Source organism: Schistocerca serialis, chromosome 1 (assembly GCF_023864345.2).
Source record: "Schistocerca serialis cubense isolate TAMUIC-IGC-003099 chromosome 1, iqSchSeri2.2, whole genome shotgun sequence".
Taxonomy (NCBI): domain Eukaryota; kingdom Metazoa; phylum Arthropoda; class Insecta; order Orthoptera; family Acrididae; genus Schistocerca; species Schistocerca serialis.
Genome location: NC_064638.1, coordinates 887003018 through 887023209, shown reverse-complemented (window position 1 = coordinate 887023209; position 20192 = coordinate 887003018). Strand labels below are relative to the sequence as shown.

The following is a 20192-nucleotide window of genomic DNA, read 5'->3' as shown; positions in this document are numbered from 1 at the left end:
CCTGCTGACGTGATGTTCGTCCCTCGTGTACAGCACCCACGAGTGCATACAGCTTCCTTAGAACATCTGATAGTCTGAGCTTGGTCCTTCGGTTGCTCAGCGACAGACAAGGGCGATTGACAATGCTGCCGTATTTCCTAGCACTATGGGCTCCCACGGAGGGAGCAAAGGCAAGAGAAATAATTGATTTTGTGCTTGCACTGTGGCTGGAAGAAACAGTCATTCAGCAAATCTCATTTGCCGTTTTGACACCGGCCGAGAAAGAGGGCGACTTTCAGGCGGAGAGGGTGACTCGAAGGCGGTAACCCCGACATGGCCCGCCATCTCCCGGAGGGTGCAGTAACTTAACCCCAGCAACGGCCGGCGCCGCGAGTCGCGATGTCTCCCGCACGAAAAATGCATCGCTTTCTGCAGAAGGCCGTTATTGTGCCTGTCTGCCTGCTAACTCGACGGCGAACAGCGCGTTTCTAAGGAAGCAAGTACATTCACGGCACCATGCTCTTCGCCGAATGCGACAACGTCAAGAGTTCTCGTTCCACTACGATAGCGCGACGCATTACAAATATTCGCCTGTGGCCGAGGAGAAGCATACTTACCTGGCGTAGAGGATACCGTGATCATGAAGGCGGTTCCTCCGGGGTGAGGCTTGTCCATTGCACTTCGGTCGAGCTGACCCCCGCGATTACTCCAAATGCGAGTAACTCGGGCGCATAATTTTGGTAGTCGGGACTGCGTTCGCGCTGTCCCGGTGCTAACCTCCATTACAATCAAAGATTCTCCTCGTGTTGGACGATAAGTACTCACTACGAGTAATTTACCAACTTCTCATAACCGATGATGCCTGCACTAGAAGCGGCAAAATACACTAGGAAACGGCGTCGAAAGCCAGAGCCAGCGCACTGCTCTTCAACCGCGTGGCACTCGTAATAACAGCGGCAGCCGCGAGATGGCTCAGGCCATCTAACTTGGCTACGATTTCCGTAATAACGGTCGAACGGCCACTTTTAGCATTCTCTGTCCATAAACGGATTGCGCGCCAAACGTTATTCGGCGGCGCGGCATTCCCTGCAAGCACAGTGACTGCTGTGGCGCGAGCGGGCGTACAGGGGCCATCGGCCAGCCGAACGCTTTGGCGCCTGTGGCATGGTACATGAGGGGCCGGAAGCAAGCGTCTAGCGTAGCGTCTCGAGACTTGCAGACTTGCAGCACTTGAGGAGCTTGTGGGGATGTGAATCGAAGGAAATAACATGACGAGCTGCACCGAAAACGAGAAACATAGATTCTAGCCAACAGCGCCCTGTGCTCCCAGGCGAGGCGGCCACCCATCCAAGCCCAACGTCGGTGATCGGACGAGAACCGGCGTATTTGCACCCTTCTCTTACCCCGTTGCCGTTGGCGAGTGAATGCTGCAACGCGTGCTGGCAAGTCAGCTTCGGATCCTCACTTAACTTCCACACACAGTGAATATCTTCCTGGCCACGACAGTTTCCCGCCGCAGTTGGCGTCTACCTGCTCCAAGGAATGGCCTTTCGTCGCAGTGGTTGTGTTTCATCTGACAACTTTGCAGGCAACCTAAAATAACGCTTGGAAATGAGCAATTAAAGCACGAGGAGGACTGAAAACGGCCGCATGAAATTATTAAGCTCGGTTTCGATTGCAACAATTCCAATGAAATACTCACGTACACTAATTGCAGAGGTAGGTAGGAATAAATAAATTCGTTGTTGAATCACTACAATCGGAAAAAAAATACACTGTCTTGTTTAATATCATTTCTTTACACTTCAGAACTGTTACTACTTCAAAAACAAGCAATTTAATTTATCCTTACTTACTCCATGTCCAAGCAAAGAGGCAGAGAGGGGTGAACGTAATGCCTGCAGTAGTTTCAAATGTTTGCCCATATAAAACTACTCATAGCGTCACCATAGTCATAAGATATTAATCATTTATGAAATGCCGCAAAATTAATCTGCAGCAAGCTGTGTTGCCATTAGATGGCAATGGCATTGTTTTGACAGTGCTACCTAGTAGTGGTGCAGCCTAAACGAATTAATTACTTCCCCTAAACTTTTCCATCTAGCTTAAATAATGAAGCATTATACTTTCATATGCGTGAAGGAAATATCTCCACATTCTGAATTAAAGAGAACACAAATTTCGTCCGAGCTTTCCAGATCGTGCTCGAGATGAACAGAAAAAAGAAGTGTTACCTTACCTTCAAGTGTCTTCTGTTCCATCAGCGTCCAATGGGGTAAGTTGCAGTTTTTGCTGATTATTGCCTTTCCTCAAGAGCCTGCTGACGTGATGTTCGTCCCTCGTGTACAGCACCCACGAGTGCATACAGCTTCCTTAGAACATCTGATAGTCTGAGCTTGGTCCTTCGGTTGCTCAGCGACAGACAAGGGCGATTGACAATGCTGCCGTATTTCCTAGCACTATGGGCTCCCACGGAGGGAGCAAAGGCAAGAGAAATAATTGATTTTGTGGCTTGCACTGTGGCTGGAAGAAACAGTCATTCAGCAAATCTCATTTGCCGTTTTGACACCGGCCGAGAAAGAGGGCGACTTTCAGGCGGAGAGGGTGACTCGAAGGCGGTAACCCCGACATGGCCCGCCATCTCCCGGAGGGTGCAGTAACTTAACCCCAGCAACGGCCGGCGCCGCGAGTCGCGATGTCTCCCGCACGAAAAATGCATCGCTTTCTGCAGAAGGCCGTTATTGTGCCTGTCTGCCTGCTAACTCGACGGCGAACAGCGCGTTTCTAAGGAAGCAAGTACATTCACGGCACCATGCTCTTCGCCGAATGCGACAACGTCAAGAGTTCTCGTTCCACTACGATAGCGCGACGCATTACAAATATTCGCCTGTGGCCGAGGAGAAGCATACTTACCTGGCGTAGAGGATACCGTGATCATGAAGGCGGTTCCTCCGGGGTGAGGCTTGTCCATTGCACTTCGGTCGAGCTGACCCCCGCGATTACTCCAAATGCGAGTAACTCGGGCGCATAATTTTTGGTAGTCGGGACTGCGTTCGCGCTGTCCCGGTGCTAACCTCCATTACAATCAAAGATTCTCCTCGTGTTGGACGATAAGTACTCACTACGAGTAATTTACCAACTTCTCATAACCGATGATGCCTGCACTAGAAGCGGCAAAATACACTAGGAAACGGCGTCGAAAGCCAGAGCCAGCGCACTGCTCTTCAACCGCGTGGCACTCGTAATAACAGCGGCAGCCGCGAGATGGCTCAGGCCATCTAACTTGGCTACGATTTCCGTAATAACGGTCGAACGGCCACTTTTAGCATTCTCTGTCCATAAACGGATTGCGCGCCAAACGTTATTCGGCGGCGCGGCATTCCCTGCAAGCACAGTGACTGCTGTGGCGCGAGCGGGCGTACAGGGGCCATCGGCCAGCCGAACGCTTTGGCGCCTGTGGCATGGTACATGAGGGGCCGGAAGCAAGCGTCTAGCGTAGCGTCTCGAGACTTGCAGACTTGCAGCACTTGAGGAGCTTGTGGGGATGTGAATCGAAGGAAATAACATGACGAGCTGCACCGAAAACGAGAAACATAGATTCTAGCCAACAGCGCCCTGTGCTCCCAGGCGAGGCGGCCACCCATCCAAGCCCAACGTCGGTGATCGGACGAGAACCGGCGTATTTGCACCCTTCTCTTACCCCGTTGCCGTTGGCGAGTGAATGCTGCAACGCGTGCTGGCAAGTCAGCTTCGGATCCTCACTTAACTTCCACACACAGTGAATATCTTCCTGGCCACGACAGTTTCCCGCCGCAGTTGGCGTCTACCTGCTCCAAGGAATGGCCTTTCGTCGCAGTGGTTGTGTTTCATCTGACAACTTTGCAGGCAACCTAAAATAACGCTTGGAAATGAGCAATTAAAGCACGAGGAGGACTGAAAACGGCCGCATGAAATTATTAAGCTCGGTTTCGATTGCAACAATTCCAATGAAATACTCACGTACACTAATTGCAGAGGTAGGTAGGAATAAATAAATTCGTTGTTGAATCACTACAATCGGAAAAAAAATACACTGTCTTGTTTAATATCATTTCTTTACACTTCAGAACTGTTACTACTTCAAAAACAAGCAATTTAATTTATCCTTACTTACTCCATGTCCAAGCAAGAGGCAGAGAGGGGTGAACGTAATGCCTGCAGTAGTTTCAAATGTTTGCCCATATAAAACTACTCATAGCGTCACCATAGTCATAAGATATTAATCATTTATGAAATGCCGCAAAATTAATCTGCAGCAAGCTGTGTTGCCATTAGATGGCAATGGCATTGTTTTGACAGTGCTACCTAGTAGTGGTGCAGCCTAAACGAATTAATTACTTCCCCTAAACTTTTCCATCTAGCTTAAATAATGAAGCATTATACTTTCATATGCGTGAAGGAAATATCTCCACATTCTGAATTAAAGAGAACACAAATTTCGTCCGAGCTTTCCAGATCGTGCTCGAGATGAACAGAAAAAAGAAGTGTTACCTTACCTTCAAGTGTCTTCTGTTCCATCAGCGTCCAATGGGGTAAGTTGCAGTTTTTGCTGATTATTGCCTTTCCTCAAGAGCCTGCTGACGTGATGTTCGTCCCTCGTGTACAGCACCCACGAGTGCATACAGCTTCCTTAGAACATCTGATAGTCTGAGCTTGGTCCTTCGGTTGCTCAGCGACAGACAAGGGCGATTGACAATGCTGCCGTATTTCCTAGCACTATGGGCTCCCACGGAGGGAGCAAAGGCAAGAGAAATAATTGATTTTGTGGCTTGCACTGTGGCTGGAAGAAACAGTCATTCAGCAAATCTCATTGCCGTTTTGACACCGGCCGAGAAAGAGGGCGACTTTCAGGCGGAGAGGGTGACTCGAAGGCGGTAACCCCGACATGGCCCGCCATCTCCCGGAGGGTGCAGTAACTTAACCCCAGCAACGGCCGGCGCCGCGAGTCGCGATGTCTCCCGCACGAAAAATGCATCGCTTTCTGCAGAAGGCCGTTATTGTGCCTGTCTGCCTGCTAACTCGACGGCGAACAGCGCGTTTCTAAGGAAGCAAGTACATTCACGGCACCATGCTCTTCGCCGAATGCGACAACGTCAAGAGTTCTCGTTCCACTACGATAGCGCGACGCATTACAAATATTCGCCTGTGGCCGAGGAGAAGCATACTTACCTGGCGTAGAGGATACCGTGATCATGAAGGCGGTTCCTCCGGGGTGAGGCTTGTCCATTGCACTTCGGTCGAGCTGACCCCCGCGATTACTCCAAATGCGAGTAACTCGGGCGCATAATTTTTGGTAGTCGGGACTGCGTTCGCGCTGTCCCGGTGCTAACCTCCATTACAATCAAAGATTCTCCTCGTGTTGGACGATAAGTACTCACTACGAGTAATTTACCAACTTCTCATAACCGATGATGCCTGCACTAGAAGCGGCAAAATACACTAGGAAACGGCGTCGAAAGCCAGAGCCAGCGCACTGCTCTTCAACCGCGTGGCACTCGTAATAACAGCGGCAGCCGCGAGATGGCTCAGGCCATCTAACTTGGCTACGATTTCCGTAATAACGGTCGAACGGCCACTTTTAGCATTCTCTGTCCATAAACGGATTGCGCGCCAAACGTTATTCGGCGGCGCGGCATTCCCTGCAAGCACAGTGACTGCTGTGGCGCGAGCGGGCGTACAGGGGCCATCGGCCAGCCGAACGCTTTGGCGCCTGTGGCATGGTACATGAGGGGCCGGAAGCAAGCGTCTAGCGTAGCGTCTCGAGACTTGCAGACTTGCAGCACTTGAGGAGCTTGTGGGGATGTGAATCGAAGGAAATAACATGACGAGCTGCACCGAAAACGAGAAACATAGATTCTAGCCAACAGCGCCCTGTGCTCCCAGGCGAGGCGGCCACCCATCCAAGCCCAACGTCGGTGATCGGACGAGAACCGGCGTATTTGCACCCTTCTCTTACCCGTTGCCGTTGGCGAGTGAATGCTGCAACGCGTGCTGGCAAGTCAGCTTCGGATCCTCACTTAACTTCCACACACAGTGAATATCTTCCTGGCCACGACAGTTTCCCGCCGCAGTTGGCGTCTACCTGCTCCAAGGAATGGCCTTTCGTCGCAGTGGTTGTGTTTCATCTGACAACTTTGCAGGCAACCTAAAATAACGCTTGGAAATGAGCAATTAAAGCACGAGGAGGACTGAAAACGGCCGCATGAAATTATTAAGCTCGGTTTCGATTGCAACAATTCCAATGAAATACTCACGTACACTAATTGCAGAGGTAGGTAGGAATAAATAAATTCGTTGTTGAATCACTACAATCGGAAAAAAAATACACTGTCTTGTTTAATATCATTTCTTTACACTTCAGAACTGTTACTACTTCAAAAACAAGCAATTTAATTTATCCTTACTTACTCCATGTCCAAGCAAAGAGGCAGAGAGGGGTGAACGTAATGCCTGCAGTAGTTTCAAATGTTTGCCCATATAAAACTACTCATAGCGTCACCATAGTCATAAGATATTAATCATTTATGAAATGCCGCAAAATTAATCTGCAGCAAGCTGTGTTGCCATTAGATGGCAATGGCATTGTTTTGACAGTGCTACCTAGTAGTGGTGCAGCCTAAACGAATTAATTACTTCCCCTAAACTTTTCCATCTAGCTTAAATAATGAAGCATTATACTTTCATATGCGTGAAGGAAATATCTCCACATTCTGAATTAAAGAGAACACAAATTTCGTCCGAGCTTTCCAGATCGTGCTCGAGATGAACAGAAAAAAGAAGTGTTACCTTACCTTCAAGTGTCTTCTGTTCCATCAGCGTCCAATGGGGTAAGTTGCAGTTTTTGCTGATTATTGCCTTTCCTCAAGAGCCTGCTGACGTGATGTTCGTCCCTCGTGTACAGCACCCACGAGTGCATACAGCTTCCTTAGAACATCTGATAGTCTGAGCTTGGTCCTTCGGTTGCTCAGCGACAGACAAGGGCGATTGACAATGCTGCCGTATTTCCTAGCACTATGGGCTCCCACGGAGGGAGCAAAGGCAAGAGAAATAATTGATTTTGTGGCTTGCACTGTGGCTGGAAGAAACAGTCATTCAGCAAATCTCATTTGCCGTTTTGACACCGGCCGAGAAAGAGGGCGACTTTCAGGCGGAGAGGGTGACTCGAAGGCGGTAACCCCGACATGGCCCGCCATCTCCCGGAGGGTGCAGTAACTTAACCCCAGCAACGGCCGGCGCCGCGAGTCGCGATGTCTCCCGCACGAAAAATGCATCGCTTTCTGCAGAAGGCCGTTATTGTGCCTGTCTGCCTGCTAACTCGACGGCGAACAGCGCGTTTCTAAGGAAGCAAGTACATTCACGGCACCATGCTCTTCGCCGAATGCGACAACGTCAAGAGTTCTCGTTCCACTACGATAGCGCGACGCATTACAAATATTCGCCTGTGGCCGAGGAGAAGCATACTTACCTGGCGTAGAGGATACCGTGATCATGAAGGCGGTTCCTCCGGGGTGAGGCTTGTCCATTGCACTTCGGTCGAGCTGACCCCCGCGATTACTCCAAATGCGAGTAACTCGGGCGCATAATTTTTGGTAGTCGGGACTGCGTTCGCGCTGTCCCGGTGCTAACCTCCATTACAATCAAAGATTCTCCTCGTGTTGGACGATAAGTACTCACTACGAGTAATTTACCAACTTCTCATAACCGATGATGCCTCCACTAGAAGCGGCAAAATACACTAGGAAACGGCGTCGAAAGCCAGAGCCAGCGCACTGCTCTTCAACCGCGTGGCACTCGTAATAACAGCGGCAGCCGCGAGATGGCTCAGGCCATCTAACTTGGCTACGATTTCCGTAATAACGGTCGAACGGCCACTTTTAGCATTCTCTGTCCATAAACGGATTGCGCGCCAAACGTTATTCGGCGGCGCGGCATTCCCTGCAAGCACAGTGACTGCTGTGGCGCGAGCGGGCGTACAGGGGCCATCGGCCAGCCGAACGCTTTGGCGCCTGTGGCATGGTACATGAGGGGCCGGAAGCAAGCGTCTAGCGTAGCGTCTCGAGACTTGCAGACTTGCAGCACTTGAGGAGCTTGTGGGGATGTGAATCGAAGGAAATAACATGACGAGCTGCACCGAAAACGAGAAACATAGATTCTAGCCAACAGCGCCCTGTGCTCCCAGGCGAGGCGGCCACCCATCCAAGCCCAACGTCGGTGATCGGACGAGAACCGGCGTATTTGCACCCTTCTCTTACCCCGTTGCCGTTGGCGAGTGAATGCTGCAACGCGTGCTGGCAAGTCAGCTTCGGATCCTCACTTAACTTCCACACACAGTGAATATCTTCCTGGCCACGACAGTTTCCCGCCGCAGTTGGCGTCTACCTGCTCCAAGGAATGGCCTTTCGTCGCAGTGGTTGTGTTTCATCTGACAACTTTGCAGGCAACCTAAAATAACGCTTGGAAATGAGCAATTAAAGCACGAGGAGGACTGAAAACGGCCGCATGAAATTATTAAGCTCGGTTTCGATTGCAACAATTCCAATGAAATACTCACGTACACTAATTGCAGAGGTAGGTAGGAATAAATAAATTCGTTGTTGAATCACTACAATCGGAAAAAAAATACACTGTCTTGTTTAATATCATTTCTTTACACTTCAGAACTGTTACTACTTCAAAAACAAGCAATTTAATTTATCCTTACTTACTCCATGTCCAAGCAAAGAGGCAGAGAGGGGTGAACGTAATGCCTGCAGTAGTTTCAAATGTTTGCCCATATAAAACTACTCATAGCGTCACCATAGTCATAAGATATTAATCATTTATGAAATGCCGCAAAATTAATCTGCAGCAAGCTGTGTTGCCATTAGATGGCAATGGCATTGTTTTGACAGTGCTACCTAGTAGTGGTGCAGCCTAAACGAATTAATTACTTCCCCTAAACTTTTCCATCTAGCTTAAATAATGAAGCATTATACTTTCATATGCGTGAAGGAAATATCTCCACATTCTGAATTAAAGAGAACACAAATTTCGTCCGAGCTTTCCAGATCGTGCTCGAGATGAACAGAAAAAAGAAGTGTTACCTTACCTTCAAGTGTCTTCTGTTCCATCAGCGTCCAATGGGGTAAGTTGCAGTTTTTGCTGATTATTGCCTTTCCTCAAGAGCCTGCTGACGTGATGTTCGTCCCTCGTGTACAGCACCCACGAGTGCATACAGCTTCCTTAGAACATCTGATAGTCTGAGCTTGGTCCTTCGGTTGCTCAGCGACAGACAAGGGCGATTGACAATGCTGCCGTATTTCCTAGCACTATGGGCTCCCACGGAGGGAGCAAAGGCAAGAGAAATAATTGATTTTGTGGCTTGCACTGTGGCTGGAAGAAACAGTCATTCAGCAAATCTCATTTGCCGTTTTGACACCGGCCGAGAAAGAGGGCGACTTTCAGGCGGAGAGGGTGACTCGAAGGCGGTAACCCCGACATGGCCCGCCATCTCCCGGAGGGTGCAGTAACTTAACCCCAGCAACGGCCGGCGCCGCGAGTCGCGATGTCTCCCGCACGAAAAATGCATCGCTTTCTGCAGAAGGCCGTTATTGTGCCTGTCTGCCTGCTAACTCGACGGCGAACAGCGCGTTTCTAAGGAAGCAAGTACATTCACGGCACCATGCTCTTCGCCGAATGCGACAACGTCAAGAGTTCTCGTTCCACTACGATAGCGCGACGCATTACAAATATTCGCCTGTGGCCGAGGAGAAGCATACTTACCTGGCGTAGAGGATACCGTGATCATGAAGGCGGTTCCTCCGGGGTGAGGCTTGTCCATTGCACTTCGGTCGAGCTGACCCCCGCGATTACTCCAAATGCGAGTAACTCGGGCGCATAATTTTTGGTAGTCGGGACTGCGTTCGCGCTGTCCCGGTGCTAACCTCCATTACAATCAAAGATTCTCCTCGTGTTGGACGATAAGTACTCACTACGAGTAATTTACCAACTTCTCATAACCGATGATGCCTCCACTAGAAGCGGCAAAATACACTAGGAAACGGCGTCGAAAGCCAGAGCCAGCGCACTGCTCTTCAACCGCGTGGCACTCGTAATAACAGCGGCAGCCGCGAGATGGCTCAGGCCATCTAACTTGGCTACGATTTCCGTAATAACGGTCGAACGGCCACTTTTAGCATTCTCTGTCCATAAACGGATTGCGCGCCAAACGTTATTCGGCGGCGCGGCATTCCCTGCAAGCACAGTGACTGCTGTGGCGCGAGCGGGCGTACAGGGGCCATCGGCCAGCCGAACGCTTTGGCGCCTGTGGCATGGTACATGAGGGGCCGGAAGCAAGCGTCTAGCGTAGCGTCTCGAGACTTGCAGACTTGCAGCACTTGAGGAGCTTGTGGGGATGTGAATCGAAGGAAATAACATGACGAGCTGCACCGAAAACGAGAAACATAGATTCTAGCCAACAGCGCCCTGTGCTCCCAGGCGAGGCGGCCACCCATCCAAGCCCAACGTCGGTGATCGGACGAGAACCGGCGTATTTGCACCCTTCTCTTACCCCGTTGCCGTTGGCGAGTGAATGCTGCAACGCGTGCTGGCAAGTCAGCTTCGGATCCTCACTTAACTTCCACACACAGTGAATATCTTCCTGGCCACGACAGTTTCCCGCCGCAGTTGGCGTCTACCTGCTCCAAGGAATGGCCTTTCGTCGCAGTGGTTGTGTTTCATCTGACAACTTTGCAGGCAACCTAAAATAACGCTTGGAAATGAGCAATTAAAGCACGAGGAGGACTGAAAACGGCCGCATGAAATTATTAAGCTCGGTTTCGATTGCAACAATTCCAATGAAATACTCACGTACACTAATTGCAGAGGTAGGTAGGAATAAATAAATTCGTTGTTGAATCACTACAATCGGAAAAAAAATACACTGTCTTGTTTAATATCATTTCTTTACACTTCAGAACTGTTACTACTTCAAAAACAAGCAATTTAATTTATCCTTACTTACTCCATGTCCAAGCAAAGAGGCAGAGAGGGGTGAACGTAATGCCTGCAGTAGTTTCAAATGTTTGCCCATATAAAACTACTCATAGCGTCACCATAGTCATAAGATATTAATCATTTATGAAATGCCGCAAAATTAATCTGCAGCAAGCTGTGTTGCCATTAGATGGCAATGGCATTGTTTTGACAGTGCTACCTAGTAGTGGTGCAGCCTAAACGAATTAATTACTTCCCCTAAACTTTTCCATCTAGCTTAAATAATGAAGCATTATACTTTCATATGCGTGAAGGAAATATCTCCACATTCTGAATTAAAGAGAACACAAATTTCGTCCGAGCTTTCCAGATCGTGCTCGAGATGAACAGAAAAAAGAAGTGTTACCTTACCTTCAAGTGTCTTCTGTTCCATCAGCGTCCAATGGGGTAAGTTGCAGTTTTTGCTGATTATTGCCTTTCCTCAAGAGCCTGCTGACGTGATGTTCGTCCCTCGTGTACAGCACCCACGAGTGCATACAGCTTCCTTAGAACATCTGATAGTCTGAGCTTGGTCCTTCGGTTGCTCAGCGACAGACAAGGGCGATTGACAATGCTGCCGTATTTCCTAGCACTATGGGCTCCCACGGAGGGAGCAAAGGCAAGAGAAATAATTGATTTTGTGGCTTGCACTGTGGCTGGAAGAAACAGTCATTCAGCAAATCTCATTTGCCGTTTTGACACCGGCCGAGAAAGAGGGCGACTTTCAGGCGGAGAGGGTGACTCGAAGGCGGTAACCCCGACATGGCCCGCCATCTCCCGGAGGGTGCAGTAACTTAACCCCAGCAACGGCCGGCGCCGCGAGTCGCGATGTCTCCCGCACGAAAAATGCATCGCTTTCTGCAGAAGGCCGTTATTGTGCCTGTCTGCCTGCTAACTCGACGGCGAACAGCGCGTTTCTAAGGAAGCAAGTACATTCACGGCACCATGCTCTTCGCCGAATGCGACAACGTCAAGAGTTCTCGTTCCACTACGATAGCGCGACGCATTACAAATATTCGCCTGTGGCCGAGGAGAAGCATACTTACCTGGCGTAGAGGATACCGTGATCATGAAGGCGGTTCCTCCGGGGTGAGGCTTGTCCATTGCACTTCGGTCGAGCTGACCCCCGCGATTACTCCAAATGCGAGTAACTCGGGCGCATAATTTTTGGTAGTCGGGACTGCGTTCGCGCTGTCCCGGTGCTAACCTCCATTACAATCAAAGATTCTCCTCGTGTTGGACGATAAGTACTCACTACGAGTAATTTACCAACTTCTCATAACCGATGATGCCTCCACTAGAAGCGGCAAAATACACTAGGAAACGGCGTCGAAAGCCAGAGCCAGCGCACTGCTCTTCAACCGCGTGGCACTCGTAATAACAGCGGCAGCCGCGAGATGGCTCAGGCCATCTAACTTGGCTACGATTTCCGTAATAACGGTCGAACGGCCACTTTTAGCATTCTCTGTCCATAAACGGATTGCGCGCCAAACGTTATTCGGCGGCGCGGCATTCCCTGCAAGCACAGTGACTGCTGTGGCGCGAGCGGGCGTACAGGGGCCATCGGCCAGCCGAACGCTTTGGCGCCTGTGGCATGGTACATGAGGGGCCGGAAGCAAGCGTCTAGCGTAGCGTCTCGAGACTTGCAGACTTGCAGCACTTGAGGAGCTTGTGGGGATGTGAATCGAAGGAAATAACATGACGAGCTGCACCGAAAACGAGAAACATAGATTCTAGCCAACAGCGCCCTGTGCTCCCAGGCGAGGCGGCCACCCATCCAAGCCCAACGTCGGTGATCGGACGAGAACCGGCGTATTTGCACCCTTCTCTTACCCCGTTGCCGTTGGCGAGTGAATGCTGCAACGCGTGCTGGCAAGTCAGCTTCGGATCCTCACTTAACTTCCACACACAGTGAATATCTTCCTGGCCACGACAGTTTCCCGCCGCAGTTGGCGTCTACCTGCTCCAAGGAATGGCCTTTCGTCGCAGTGGTTGTGTTTCATCTGACAACTTTGCAGGCAACCTAAAATAACGCTTGGAAATGAGCAATTAAAGCACGAGGAGGACTGAAAACGGCCGCATGAAATTATTAAGCTCGGTTTCGATTGCAACAATTCCAATGAAATACTCACGTACACTAATTGCAGAGGTAGGTAGGAATAAATAAATTCGTTGTTGAATCACTACAATCGGAAAAAAAATACACTGTCTTGTTTAATATCATTTCTTTACACTTCAGAACTGTTACTACTTCAAAAACAAGCAATTTAATTTATCCTTACTTACTCCATGTCCAAGCAAAGAGGCAGAGAGGGGTGAACGTAATGCCTGCAGTAGTTTCAAATGTTTGCCCATATAAAACTACTCATAGCGTCACCATAGTCATAAGATATTAATCATTTATGAAATGCCGCAAAATTAATCTGCAGCAAGCTGTGTTGCCATTAGATGGCAATGGCATTGTTTTGACAGTGCTACCTAGTAGTGGTGCAGCCTAAACGAATTAATTACTTCCCCTAAACTTTTCCATCTAGCTTAAATAATGAAGCATTATACTTTCATATGCGTGAAGGAAATATCTCCACATTCTGAATTAAAGAGAACACAAATTTCGTCCGAGCTTTCCAGATCGTGCTCGAGATGAACAGAAAAAAGAAGTGTTACCTTACCTTCAAGTGTCTTCTGTTCCATCAGCGTCCAATGGGGTAAGTTGCAGTTTTTGCTGATTATTGCCTTTCCTCAAGAGCCTGCTGACGTGATGTTCGTCCCTCGTGTACAGCACCCACGAGTGCATACAGCTTCCTTAGAACATCTGATAGTCTGAGCTTGGTCCTTCGGTTGCTCAGCGACAGACAAGGGCGATTGACAATGCTGCCGTATTTCCTAGCACTATGGGCTCCCACGGAGGGAGCAAAGGCAAGAGAAATAATTGATTTTGTGGCTTGCACTGTGGCTGGAAGAAACAGTCATTCAGCAAATCTCATTTGCCGTTTTGACACCGGCCGAGAAAGAGGGCGACTTTCAGGCGGAGAGGGTGACTCGAAGGCGGTAACCCCGACATGGCCCGCCATCTCCCGGAGGGTGCAGTAACTTAACCCCAGCAACGGCCGGCGCCGCGAGTCGCGATGTCTCCCGCACGAAAAATGCATCGCTTTCTGCAGAAGGCCGTTATTGTGCCTGTCTGCCTGCTAACTCGACGGCGAACAGCGCGTTTCTAAGGAAGCAAGTACATTCACGGCACCATGCTCTTCGCCGAATGCGACAACGTCAAGAGTTCTCGTTCCACTACGATAGCGCGACGCATTACAAATATTCGCCTGTGGCCGAGGAGAAGCATACTTACCTGGCGTAGAGGATACCGTGATCATGAAGGCGGTTCCTCCGGGGTGAGGCTTGTCCATTGCACTTCGGTCGAGCTGACCCCCGCGATTACTCCAAATGCGAGTAACTCGGGCGCATAATTTTTGGTAGTCGGGACTGCGTTCGCGCTGTCCCGGTGCTAACCTCCATTACAATCAAAGATTCTCCTCGTGTTGGACGATAAGTACTCACTACGAGTAATTTACCAACTTCTCATAACCGATGATGCCTCCACTAGAAGCGGCAAAATACACTAGGAAACGGCGTCGAAAGCCAGAGCCAGCGCACTGCTCTTCAACCGCGTGGCACTCGTAATAACAGCGGCAGCCGCGAGATGGCTCAGGCCATCTAACTTGGCTACGATTTCCGTAATAACGGTCGAACGGCCACTTTTAGCATTCTCTGTCCATAAACGGATTGCGCGCCAAACGTTATTCGGCGGCGCGGCATTCCCTGCAAGCACAGTGACTGCTGGCGCCTGTGGCATGGTACATGAGGGGCCGGAAGCAAGCGTCTAGCGCTATCCTCACCCGCCGCATCCACCAGCATCTCCGCCAGCACCGCCTCCTCCCCGTTACCCAGTGTGGCTTTCGGCCGTCCTTCTCTTCCGACGATCTTCTCCTTCACCTCACTCATCTCCTTTCCGAACAGCTCAATTCCCGTCGCTCCGCAATCTTCCTCTCTCTTGACCTCGAACGCGCATATGACCGCGTATGGCATTCCGGTCTCCTCTTCAAGCTCCAAACCTTCGCCCTTCCCATTAACTACGTTCGTCTGATCGGTTCCTTTCTCTCCCGCCGTCCTTCCCATGTCACCATCCATAATACCGATTCCTACACCTTTTTCCCCTCCGCCGGTGTGCCCCAAGGCTCCGTCCTCTCCCCCCTTCTGTACTTGTTGTACACGGCGGATATGCCGCCGCCGTCACCCCCCGTCCACCTCCTCCAGTTTGCCGATGACACCGCCTTCCTTGCCCTTGCCCCCATCCTGCAACGCTCCCAACACCTTCTCCAATCCCATCTTGACCGGTTCACCGCTTGGTGCAACCAGTGGTTGCTCAAGGTCAATCCTTCCAAAACCCAGGCGATCATTGTAGGCAAAACCACTCCCTCCTTCCGCCTCCTTGATTTCTATCTCACCGTTTATGGCCGTCCCATCGCTCTCACCCCCACCCTTAAGTACCTTGGCGTCACCCTCGACCGTCGCCTCTCCTGGACTCCCCATCTCCAGACAATCCAAGCCAAGGCACGTTCCCGACTCCGTCTCCTCAAGCTCCTTTCCGGCCGAACGTGGGGTCTGGACCCCTCCACCATCCTCCACACCTATAAGTCCCTTATCCGCCCTATCCTCTGTTACGCCCATCCAGCCTGGATCTCCGCCCCCCCTTCCTTTTATAAATCCCTCCAAATCCTTGAACGCCATGCTCTTCGCCTTGCCTATCGCATCCGTCTCCCTTCCCCCACGCGGATCCTGTATGACCTTATCCCCTTCCCCCACCTCCTCCTCTTCCTCGAAAGGATACGAATCCTCTATACCTCCCGTATACTCGATCCACCTCACCCGCTCGTCTCCCCGATCCTCTCCCACCCCCGCCCGCTGCCGCGCCTGTACTCCTATGTCCCACCCGGTCTCCATCTCTCCACCCTCCTTACCCTCTCCCAAGGTGGCTTCCGCCAGCTCCCCCTCCCTGATGATGTCCTCCTCCCCTCCATCTACCCCTCCTATCAGCTTTGACCCTGCCCCACCACCCACTTCCGGTGTCCTTTCCTTTAGGCACCCTCCCTCCCTCCCTTCTCTTCCCTTCCCTCCCCTTCTCTTTCCTTTTCCCCCATCCCCTCCCTCCACCACTCTTCCCCCCAGGCTTCCCCTCCCCCTTCTTCCCTCCCCCCCTTTCTCCCCAGCCCGTGGCATCTTTGCTCTCCCCTCTCCCTCTCCCACTCCCCTTCCTCCTCCTCCTCTCTTGGCAGGTCCCCGGACTCGCACACGCATGGTGAACATTTGCGCGCCGGAGATCATCGCCGTCAGTGTCTAGTGTGTGCCGTCGTGTTTAGTGTTCAGTGTTCCCCGTCACACTCCCTCGTTCACCAGTGCCATCGTCATCTTCAGAGTTTGTGCGTCGTCTCATCAGTTAGCAGTGTGGATTATCGACGAGTGTGAACGGCTCCGTGTTTGTCTCTATGTGTCTCCTGTTTTATTGCCCACATTCTGTAACTTATGTGTCTTCTCCTGTTTTCTCTGCTTGTATATTCTATGGCTGAAGAGCAGCGTAGTGTGCTGCTGACAGCCTGCCTGTTGTACAGGCTTTAAAATAACAATAAAGTAAAAAAAAAAAAAAAAAAACGAGGAGTACATCTCCGGCGGTACACCGAACGGTTGCCAACCTTCGATAGTGCGATTCCAACACTGATCGAAGTGCTAGGTGTTACAGGTGCCAGCCCTCCTCCTGTGGCAGCAGCAGCAGCAGCAGCAGCAGTAGCAGTAGTAGTAGTAGTAGTGGTAGTAGCAGCAGCAGCAGTAGCAGCAGCAGCAGCAGCAGCCCCCCGGCCCCGGCCCCGTCCGCGGCAGCAGCAGCTGCGGCGCTCCTGCCGCCCGCCGTCGCCGTTCGACGCTGGTCGCCCGCCCCTGGTCATCCGACCCTGGCCCTCGCCCTCCGCCCTCCGCCCTCCGTCCTCGCCTTCCGCCCTCCGCCCTCGCCTTTTCGTGCTGTGCGCCTTTCTCCCTGTCGTCATGTCCGCCACCGCCACCACCACCACTACCACTACCACCACCGCCATCGTCTATACCTCAACTTCCGCCGCCTCCACTACTATATCTTGGTGTGCCCAGTCACACCCCCCTCCTTCCATCCCACCTCTCCTCACTCTCCCTTCGCCCTCGCTGTTTGTCGCCCCCTCTCCCCCTTCTTCCTCTCGTTATGATCCTTTCCCCCCACTCCCCCAGCCTGTCACTGCAGCTCCGGCTAGGGTGGTGGCCCGTCGGGCTACTGTCCACGCCCAGCTCTCCCCGTCGCCCTCGCCATCACCGCCACCACCGTCATAATCGTCACCATCGCCTTCGCCTTCGAATTCACCGTCACCATCTACGGCGCTGACTGCTGTGTTCACGCCGGGACCTGTCCCTTCCCACCACCTCCCCATCGCTCCCGTCCCTCATGTCACCACCTGCCCTTCTGCCGCCGTCAAACGCCCTAGTGGCACCGCCACCTCCTCCGCTCCCAAAAAGGCCCCGCCCCGACCTACATCCTCCCCCTAGGGTGCCATGGATGTCTCCCCGCCTGGCCCTGCTCCCACCTCCTCCTCCTCCTCCTCCTCCTCCTCCTCCTCCTCCTCCTCCTCCTCCCCCCCAGTTTATACAAATATCTCCTGTCCCATCCCGATCCTTCCTTTCTCGAGGCTCGGAAACCTCTCCCTCCCCCTCCGCCAACATTTCCCTGGTGCCCCCATCTCTCTCCTTACTCCCAGACGGGATTCGGTTCTCATCTCCTCCCCCAGCCCAACCCTCCATACTGACATCCTCTCCCGTCTCCCCATCACCCGTTTTGGTCCCAATGCCTCCCTTACCCCTGCTCCTTCTCCATCTCCTACCTGCCAACCCCAACCCCCGCGTCGCCTGCCGACCCTCACCGCCGTGATCACGTGGCTCAGTCCGTCGATCATGGAGGAGGAGGTGTTGGCGGAGCTCAAGGCCCATCCCACGCTGGAGGTGCGGGCGGTCGGCCGCATTTTCAACTCGGCCAGCCCCACCCGCCTTATGCGGGTTTTCTCTGAGGACGCCCCCTCCATTGACCGTCTCCTGAAGGAGGGTGCCCTCCTCTTCCACCAGCGGTACAAGGTCGACCCCTCCCGTTCCCCTCCTCAATCCCTGTGCTGCCAGAGGTGTCTGCGCTATAATGTGCACCCCACAGCTGAGTGCCGCGAGGCCCCCACCTGCCCGCATTGTCGGCAAGCGCACTTCCTCCGGCAGTGCCCTAACCTCCAATCCCCTCCCTCCTGTAATACCTGCAATCTCCCCCATCCCACCTACTCTCAAAAGTGTAAAGCCCGACCCCCTCCAACCACTCCTGAACTCACCGTACCTGTGCGTCCTCTGGACGCCCCCAATCCTACTGGCAATTCCCTTCGTCCCCCCCCCCCCCCACCGCTGAGGACATCATCAGGTTCCTCACCATCGTCCTCCAGAATGTTCATCCCTATCGGTGCCCCCACACCCTCCAACAGATCTCCCTCGCCGCCCGTTCCATTTTTCACCTTAAAATGTACGCCACCTATTCCAACAACCAGGCCCATTTCACCTTCTCCCGTCTTGACACCCTCGTTTAAATCCCTGTCATGGCGCGACAGCACCGTATATTTTTCAACAACATCCGCTCCCTTCCCACCAACAAGAACCTCTTCCTGCACACCCTTGCTACTCACCGTGTGGATACCTTCCTCCTCAATGAAACCTTCCTCCAACCCCACCACTCCATCCACACCTACCCCTATCTCCTCCACCGCTCCGATAATCCCCTCCCAGTTGTGCGTGGCGGAGTGGCTATTGGTCACCACCGCCAGATCCCCGTTCGACTCCAACCTCTCCTTCCCGACCCCACCGAACACCTGATCCTTAGTCTCTTCTTCCCCGGCCTTACCATTACCTGTGCCACTATCTATGTCTGCCCCAACGCCCCTCTTCCTTTCGACTTCCTTTCCCACATCGACCGTACCTTCTCCTCCTACGTGATCGCCGCCAACCTCCACATCCATAGTCGCTCCGCCGCCCAGTTATGGCGGTGGCATCGGTTCCTCTCCTCCCTTCACGGCGACCTCATCCCCATCCCCCAGCACACCCGTCCCAAATCCAACTCCACTCCCGATGTTCTTCTCTCCTCTCCCAACCTCCTTGGCCGCATTACGGTGGATGTCCTGGAGCCTATTGGTAGCGACCATCTCCCTGTCCTCCTCACCGTTTCAGACGGTCGTCGCCTCCGCCCTGACCCTCGTAATGACCCTCCCCCTAAGTACGTCCATGACTATTCCCGTGCCAACTGGAATGCCTACCGGGATACCCTCTCCACCCAGGTCGATAGCCACCCACTCACCTATCACCTTCCCGACGATGTCACCCATGCCGCCTCCTTTCTACAGCAGACCTTGTCTGAGGCCGTGGAGGCCCACGTCCCTACTGTTGCCATCCACCCCCACCGTGCTACCTTACCCCCACAGGCCATCCTCCTCCTCCGTGAATCCCGTCGTCTCTACCGTGCCTTCCTCCGCACGCGTGACCAGGACACACTACGACGCCACCGGCAACTCCAGCGACACATTCGTAATTTGCTCGCGGCTAAGAAACGCTGGGACTGGCAAAAGACATGCACCCGTTTAAATGTTACCCTCCCTATAAACTCGTCCAAGTTCTGGTCCGCCTTCTGTCGCCTCACCGGAACTAAGCCCTCCCCCTACTATCCTCTTCTCCATGATGATCACCCCTTCCCTGACGCCCTTAGTAAGGCCAACCACTTTGCCTCCTACCTGTCCGATGTGTTTTCCATCCCCGATGATCCCCAGTTCGACTACTCCCTCTTCCCGGATATCCGCGGTTGAACTGACACCTCTGTCCCTCCCCTCGCTCCTGGTTTCCAGTACTTGGGCAACATTGCACACACGAACCTCAATACTCTTATCACTACACAGGATCTCATTGCTACACTTCGCACAAAACGCAACACCGCTCCTGGTCACGATCGTGTCACCTACCGTCACCTTCGTGAAGCTCCTGTCTCTTTTCTCTCCACCCTGGCCAGGCTCTACAATGTAGTCCTG

General features: G+C 52.2%; 7 non-coding genes across 7 annotated transcripts; all 7 read left to right on the top strand.

Moving 5' to 3' along the window:
* Positions 1-588: 588 nt before the first annotated feature.
* Positions 589-750, top strand: LOC126420321 (U1 spliceosomal RNA). Its single transcript, XR_007576059.1, has one exon. It is a non-coding gene; the product is annotated as a U1 spliceosomal RNA (small nuclear RNA).
* Positions 751-2884: 2134 nt separating this feature from the next.
* On the top strand, positions 2885-3047 carry LOC126420233 (U1 spliceosomal RNA). Its single transcript, XR_007576052.1, has one exon. It is a non-coding gene; the product is annotated as a U1 spliceosomal RNA (small nuclear RNA).
* A 2132-nt stretch (positions 3048-5179) lies between these two features.
* Positions 5180-5342, top strand: LOC126420222 (U1 spliceosomal RNA). The gene has a single exon (XR_007576051.1). It is a non-coding gene; the product is annotated as a U1 spliceosomal RNA (small nuclear RNA).
* Positions 5343-7475: 2133 nt separating this feature from the next.
* On the top strand, positions 7476-7638 carry LOC126420211 (U1 spliceosomal RNA). Its single transcript, XR_007576050.1, has one exon. It is a non-coding gene; the product is annotated as a U1 spliceosomal RNA (small nuclear RNA).
* Positions 7639-9772: 2134 nt separating this feature from the next.
* LOC126420199 (U1 spliceosomal RNA) lies at positions 9773-9935 on the top strand. Its single transcript, XR_007576049.1, has one exon. It is a non-coding gene; the product is annotated as a U1 spliceosomal RNA (small nuclear RNA).
* Positions 9936-12069: 2134 nt separating this feature from the next.
* On the top strand, positions 12070-12232 carry LOC126420188 (U1 spliceosomal RNA). The gene has a single exon (XR_007576048.1). It is a non-coding gene; the product is annotated as a U1 spliceosomal RNA (small nuclear RNA).
* Positions 12233-14366: 2134 nt separating this feature from the next.
* Positions 14367-14529, top strand: LOC126420177 (U1 spliceosomal RNA). The gene has a single exon (XR_007576043.1). It is a non-coding gene; the product is annotated as a U1 spliceosomal RNA (small nuclear RNA).
* Positions 14530-20192: the final 5663 nt, after the last annotated feature.